Consider the following 6,762-nt stretch of genomic DNA (forward strand, 5'->3'; position numbering starts at 1 on the left):
TTATTGTTATTAGACCAATAAGGTTCACTGAATACGAAAATGCTGCTGCTGCAGAATGGCATTCCCTTTAGGAATCAAAGAAATCCACTGTGCTGAATCAGCCAGAAAACAATGACTCAGTAAGTCTTAGCAGTACCCTTCGGCATGTCTGGACCAGATAATGACTGTGAAATCCTGTTATTACAGTAGCTTTATTTGATGGTTGAGCAAGTAAATGGACCAAAGGTCTGTGAGAATGAATTATACCTTACCATAAGCCTTTATCCGATGCTTTGTGATAAGGTTGGAGATGTCTGCCTGATTTTGGCCCCTTTAAAAGACAGTCATACAAGGAGGGCTTCGTAACATGTGTCGTGTCTTTGGCTATGCCGGATTAAGTGAAATGACATGATATTCTATAAAATAATTTATCCGTAATTAATATTACCTGATTGAGCTAATCATGTAAATGTAATTAACTATAGTCGGGGCACCACAAAATAATATTTATAGAGCTGTTATCTGGCGAATAAACTCTTAAAGACCTAGTAACATTTTACATCAATAGCAGTCAATATTAATCGTCACCTTAATTCAGTCTCATCTGAAAGTTGTAAATTATTGGTTATCTGCACGAACCCTGGCTAACAAGTTGAATCAGCAATACAAAATTGGGTTGAATTATTTATTGATCACACAGAATTGCACATACACATAATTAAATCATAACTTGATTACAAATTACGTCATAAAAGAAAATGTCCCTAGCAGGCGGAACAGATATGACAGCTTGTTACACAAAAGAAAAGGGCTGGGTTTGAGTGAAAGAGCGGGAAGACTGAGGAACAAAGGGCGAAGCTGTGCTATCGTAAATACAGAATCTTATGCATTCTAAATTACCACCCATTTGGAAAAGGAAAATACAATAAATATTTACTCTGAGCTGAGCTTCGGTAGGTTGGTGGTAGATGGAAGGCCGTGTTGCCCAACCGAGTCCTTTGTCCTTTGAAGAATGTCTCTGCTGGTAAATTGCATACGTTATGGTAACGTTGTTGTGTGGTAGATGGGATACTCTGTCTGTTCCTTCCTAACCTGCGTTTGCAGCTGCTGTTGCTAACTCAACGGCTACGAGGTATCACTTCTGTAGTGAATAAGAGTTCAAAGTTCATACCATTCGCAACCAAAGCTCACCATCCCGTCACAAATAATTTCACATTCAAACATTTAAATTGAACAACAATTCCATGTGAATCCGATAACTCTGATGTGTAGACTTTCCACTTTAGAGTTTGTGTCATCTTATCATTGATGAGAATGTCTCAGATGACAACCGAACTGACATCATATTCATTAAGTACCACCGCATATGTTCAATTGGTCGGATTACCAGAATATAGTTAATTTCCCCCCACCTTCTGATGTTCCTAGAATCTCTATGTTAACCAAGGGGTTGCAAATGTAACATCAGCAGGGTAGAGAGAGGAAAAAGGGGGGAAGAGGTATTTATGACTGTCATAAACCTACCCCCAGGCCAACGTCATGACACATGGCTGCAGTCTAATCTCATGTCCTTACCTTCTCCTTAAATATGTGCCATATATTTGGAATAGCCTTAATGCAATGTTATTACCGTGGTAGCTTTTTAAACTGGTCCTGTGGAGCCCCTTTCCAACCCCCACTAAGGTAAGAATCTTGATTTGTGAGAAGCCTGTACATTTGAGCTCTCCATGCACATCTGAAGTAAGGATTCACCTATTAATCATCATAAATTGAAGGTAGTGGAAGTTGGAATGAAGACCTAGCCTGCACACAGAAATTCCCAAGCACTGACTTTTAAGAACCTCAGCTTGTTAATGTGGAAAAAGTTAGACAATTACTTTGGAAACCACAGGGGCGGGAAAACAAAGTTTAAAATGAATTCCAGTCAAAGGATAAAAGTGAAAAGTTCTAGCAAGAGAGATTTGAGGAAAGATATGTCTATAAAAACACATGATTAAAAATCTGCCTCCGTTGAAATATCATCACTTATTAGAGTGCCGTATAATCAGATATACAGTGAGCTCTACTAGTATTGGGACAGTGACACATGTTGTTGTTGTTTTGGCTCTGTAATCCCACATTTTTAAATAATACAATGCCTATGAGGTTGAAGTGGAGACTGTCAGCTTCAATTTAGAGATATTTTCATCCATATCGGATGAACAAATTAGAAAATTACATCACTTGTTGTACATAGACTCCCCATTTTAGGTGACCATAAATTAACTTATGTGTATTAAAGTAGTCAAAAGTTTAGTATTTGGTCCCATATTCCTAGCACGCAATGATTACATCAAGCTTCTGACTCTACAAACTTGTTGGTTATGTTTCGGCATATTTTGTGCCCAATAGTAATTAATGGTCAATCATGTATTTTGTCATTTGAGTCATTGTTATTGCACACTGAACAAAAATAAATGCAACATGCAACAATTTCAACGATTTTAATGAGTTACAGTTCATAATAAATGAATTAGGCACTAATCTAGGGATTTCACATGACTGGGAATATAGATATTCATCGGTTGGTCACAGATACATAAAAATACAAATAAAGTAGGGGAGTGGATCAGAAAACCAGTCAGTATCTGATGTTACAGTTTCTCAGTCGCTTTGGTGCATTTTTCACATCATCCCTAACATGTGCAAAATAATAAGTGCATTTCTCAGAACAATTTGTACAAACTGCAATATACAATAGATATGTTTCTAAAGCTAGTCAGTCACTAAAAATCCTTAGTACATCTCTCAAAAGTAAATATTAATGCCAATGATCATGTCAGTGTCATCAGAATGATAAGTCATTGAGGCATTGTTCACGAACAAGGTCGTCAAAATGTTTAGGCATGTTGTCAATGTAACTGTGTACTTTGACGGTATTACCTGATGTAAAAGTAGGCTACAGTTTGGATGACAGTTACTGTATTGAAAATGCACAAGGCTGCACTTCTATGGCATATATCAATTTCAACAGTACTATTTACATATTACTGTATGTGGGTTATTGATTGAAAGAGACTGGACAACCCAAGGGGCACAAAGGAAAAAAAAACTAAATTAGAAAGAAACACAGGAAACCACCCCTAAGGCACAACTTTGCCCGCAGCACTGTTGTGCTGTCTCTACACATCCAGACGTTCCTGTCTGTCGGCCCACATATTCTCATCCATATCACACCGGATATTTTCCCTTCCAATGCAACGTGGAAAGAATCTTTTGGAATGCCTTATCCATCCTCTACAGGCATCTACTGTGATGTCCTCACATGCTGCATCCATTGCAGCCAGCAGGGTCATCTGTGTGTGTGTGGCTGACGATCGTACACCTTCCACCTCCATGCTGAAAATAACTCCTCAATTGGGTTAAGGAATGGTGAATAAGGTGGGAGGAATTCTATGAGCATCCATCGGGTGGGTCAAAAACCATTGCCTTATGATTTTTGATCGATGGAAACTCACATTATCACAAATGACCACATACTTTGTCAAATCCTCTCTAAACAGACCCCTCTCATCATCAGGGGTGAGAGCCCTGTAGAGAGTCTCTAAAAAGTTGAGTAGATGCTGGGTGTTGTATGGCCCTATAAGGGGGATATGGGTTAGGACACCATACTCCGAAATAGCAGCACACATGGTGATATTTCCTCCCAGTTGGCCTGGCAAATCCACAGCAGCTCTGTGACCGATGATATTCCGACCCCGCCTTCTGCATTAGGTCAGGTTGAAGCCAGCCTCATCCACGTATACAAAGTTGTGAGAGGGTTCACTTGAGTCCAACTCCATTATAAGCTATATCCCAGAACACACAGTTTAATTTGTTTTGGTAAGGAAGAGTGACATAAAATGTACATATATTGCATGTTCCTTCCACAGCAATGGACATGTGTGCAGTTTGTGCTTACTGTACTATGTATCACTATAAAATGTTGCTGTAAAGTAGTTACATAGATATATGTTTTACCTGTACATACTGGTACCGTAGCTCCTTAACTCTGTTTTCATTCCTTTGGAATGGTACACGGTACAGCTGTTTCATACTCATCTGGTTTCTATGCAGCACCCTGTCGATGGTTGAGATGCTAACCGTATGGATGTTTTTCAAAGACATCGTTGTCTTCTATAATGGTCCTTTGTATTTCCCTGAGTCTCATGGCATTGTTTGCTCGGACCATGGTGCAAATAGCCTCCTCCTGTTGAGGTGTGAAAAGGCGTCCTCTGCTACCGGTTTGAGGTAATCTTGCAGTCCTATGTGGGGAAAAATGCAGTGATGCATGGCACACTTTCACATAGACAAAAACTATACGAACACACATTTTACTGTAAAACATAGAGGTGGGTGCATGTAAGGTGCAGTATGTATCTGTATAGAGTACAGAGCACCTTTGAGCAATTTAGACAACTGGTTGATTGTTGGTTGAACTAACACTTTACATTCCTTCATGAGTGAGGGTCAATTTCACCTGCACGATTCATCAATTCATGTATTTGTACAAAAGGTCTAATAGAAATGTGTAAAACTATGCTTGACAGTTTTTGACAAATAAGTTCAACAATTTTGCATGTAATGGCTTATGCAAGGAACTAATCATCTACTATATTTTGATCAACATGACATGAGCAATTGATAATGTGGAAAAAGCTGACACTTATACATTATCAATTGCAATTTGTTCAAAGGAATAATTGATGATTTGGAATTTGTACAAGTAGTATCAAGAATTGTACTTTTGATCTAAGAAATGCACCAAAGCGACTGAGAAAAACTGTAACACCATTTGCCTCATAACACATCCCATTCGCATAAAGTTAATAAATCCGTCTGTTAAAGTTAATAAATCAGGCGGTTAATTGTAGCCTGTGGAATATTGTCCTACTGCTCTTCAATGGCTGTGCAAAGTTGTCGGATATTGGCGGGAACTGGAACTTGTACTCGCCGATCCAGAGCATCCAAAACATGCTCGATGGGTGACATGTCTGGTGAGTATGCAGGCCATGGAATAACTGGATCCTTGCAACAGGGGGCTGTGCATTATCAAGGTGATGGCGTCAGAATGTCACTACAATGGGCCTAAGGATCTCATTCTGTAAGTTTCTCACTTATTTATATATTTTTTATTTCACCTTTATTTAACCAGGTAGGGAAGTTGAGAACAAGTTCTCATTTACAATTGCGACCTGGCCAAGAAAAAGCAAAGCACTTCGACACATACAACAACACAGAGTTACACATGGAGTAAAACAAACATGCAGTCACTAATACAGTAGAAAAATAAGTATATATACAATGTGAGCAAATGAGGTGAGATTAGGGAGGAAAAGGCAAGAAAAGGCCATGGTGGCAAAGTAAATACAATATAGCAAGTAAAACACTGGAATGGTAGATTTGCAGTGTAAGAACGTGCAAAGTAGAGATAGAAATAATGGGGTGCAAAGGAGCAAGATAAATAAATAAATACAGGGAAAGAGGAAGTTGTTTGGGCTAAATTATAGATGGGCTATGTACAGGTGCAGTAATCTGTGAGCTGCTCTGACAGCTGGTGCTTAACCTTTCTGATCTCCCCATCCCGGATCCGGGATCGTGAATACAGACTCAAGCTCATTACCATAACGCAACGTTAACTATTCATGAAAATCGCAAATGAAATAAATATGCTAGCTCTCAAGCTTAACCTTTTGTTAACAACACTGTCATCTCAGATTTTCAAAATATGCTTCTCAACCATTGCAAAACAAGCATTTGTGTAACAGTATTGATGGCTAACGTAGCATTTAGCATTAGCATTCAGCTGGCAACATTTACACAAAAAAACAGAAAAGCATTCAAATAAAATCATTTACCTTTGAAGAACTTCAGATGTTTTCAATGAGGAGACTCTCAGATAGCAAATGTTCAGTTTTTCCTGAAAGATTATTTGTTTAGGACAAATCGCTCCGTTTTCTGCGTCACGTTTAGCTATGAAAAAACCCCTGTATCCAGGATTGTGTAAATCTATCAGCAAGCTCATTAGCATAACACAACGTTAACTATTCATGAAAATCGCAAATGAAATGAAATAAATATGCCATCTCTCAAGCTTAGCCTTTTGTAAACAACACTGTCATCTCAGATTTTCAAAATATGCTTCTCAACCATAGGAAAACAATCATTTGTGTAAAAGTAGCTAGCTAGCGTTAGCATTTAGCGTTAGCATTTAGCGTTAGCATTAGCGTTAGCATCCAGCACGCAACATTAACAAAAACATAAAAGCCTTCAAATAAAATCATTTACCTTTGAAGAACTTCTGATGTTTTCAATGAGGATACTCTCAGTTAGATAGCAGATGCTCAGTTTTTCCAAAAAGATTATTTGTGTATTAGAAATAGCTCCGTTTTATACATCACATTTGGCTACCAAAAAAAATCCGAAAATTCAGTCCTCAAAACGCGAACTTTTTTCCAAATTAACTCCATAATATCGACTGAAAACACGGCAAACGTTGTTTAGAATCAATCATCAAGGTGTTTTTCACATATCTCTTCATTGATACATCGTTCTTGGACACATGGTTTCTCCCCTATATCAAATGGAAAAGTACTAGCAGCTGGCAATTGCGCACCGAATTCCACGCAGGACACCAGGCGGACACTTGTAAAATGTAGTTTCTTATGGTCAATCTTCCAATGATATGCCTACAAATACGTCACAATGCTGCTAAGACCTTGGGAGAACGACAGAAAGTGTAGGCTCATTCCTTGCGCAATCACA

General features: G+C 38.5%; 1 long non-coding RNA gene across 1 annotated transcript; it reads right to left on the bottom strand.

Annotated features, from left to right (window-relative positions):
• Positions 1-2,447: 2,447 nt before the first annotated feature.
• LOC149983915 (uncharacterized) lies at positions 2,448-6,762 on the bottom strand. The gene is made up of 3 exons (XR_016495578.1): positions 6,286-6,762; positions 5,856-5,917; positions 2,448-4,262 (listed from the first exon to the last, which is right to left on the bottom strand). It is a non-coding gene; the product is annotated as an uncharacterized LOC149983915 (long non-coding RNA).

The sequence above is a fragment of the Oncorhynchus mykiss genome, chromosome 4 (genome assembly GCF_057628025.1).
Source record: "Oncorhynchus mykiss isolate SJ-2025 chromosome 4, ASM5762802v1, whole genome shotgun sequence".
NCBI classification, from domain to species: Eukaryota; Metazoa; Chordata; class Actinopteri; order Salmoniformes; family Salmonidae; genus Oncorhynchus; species Oncorhynchus mykiss.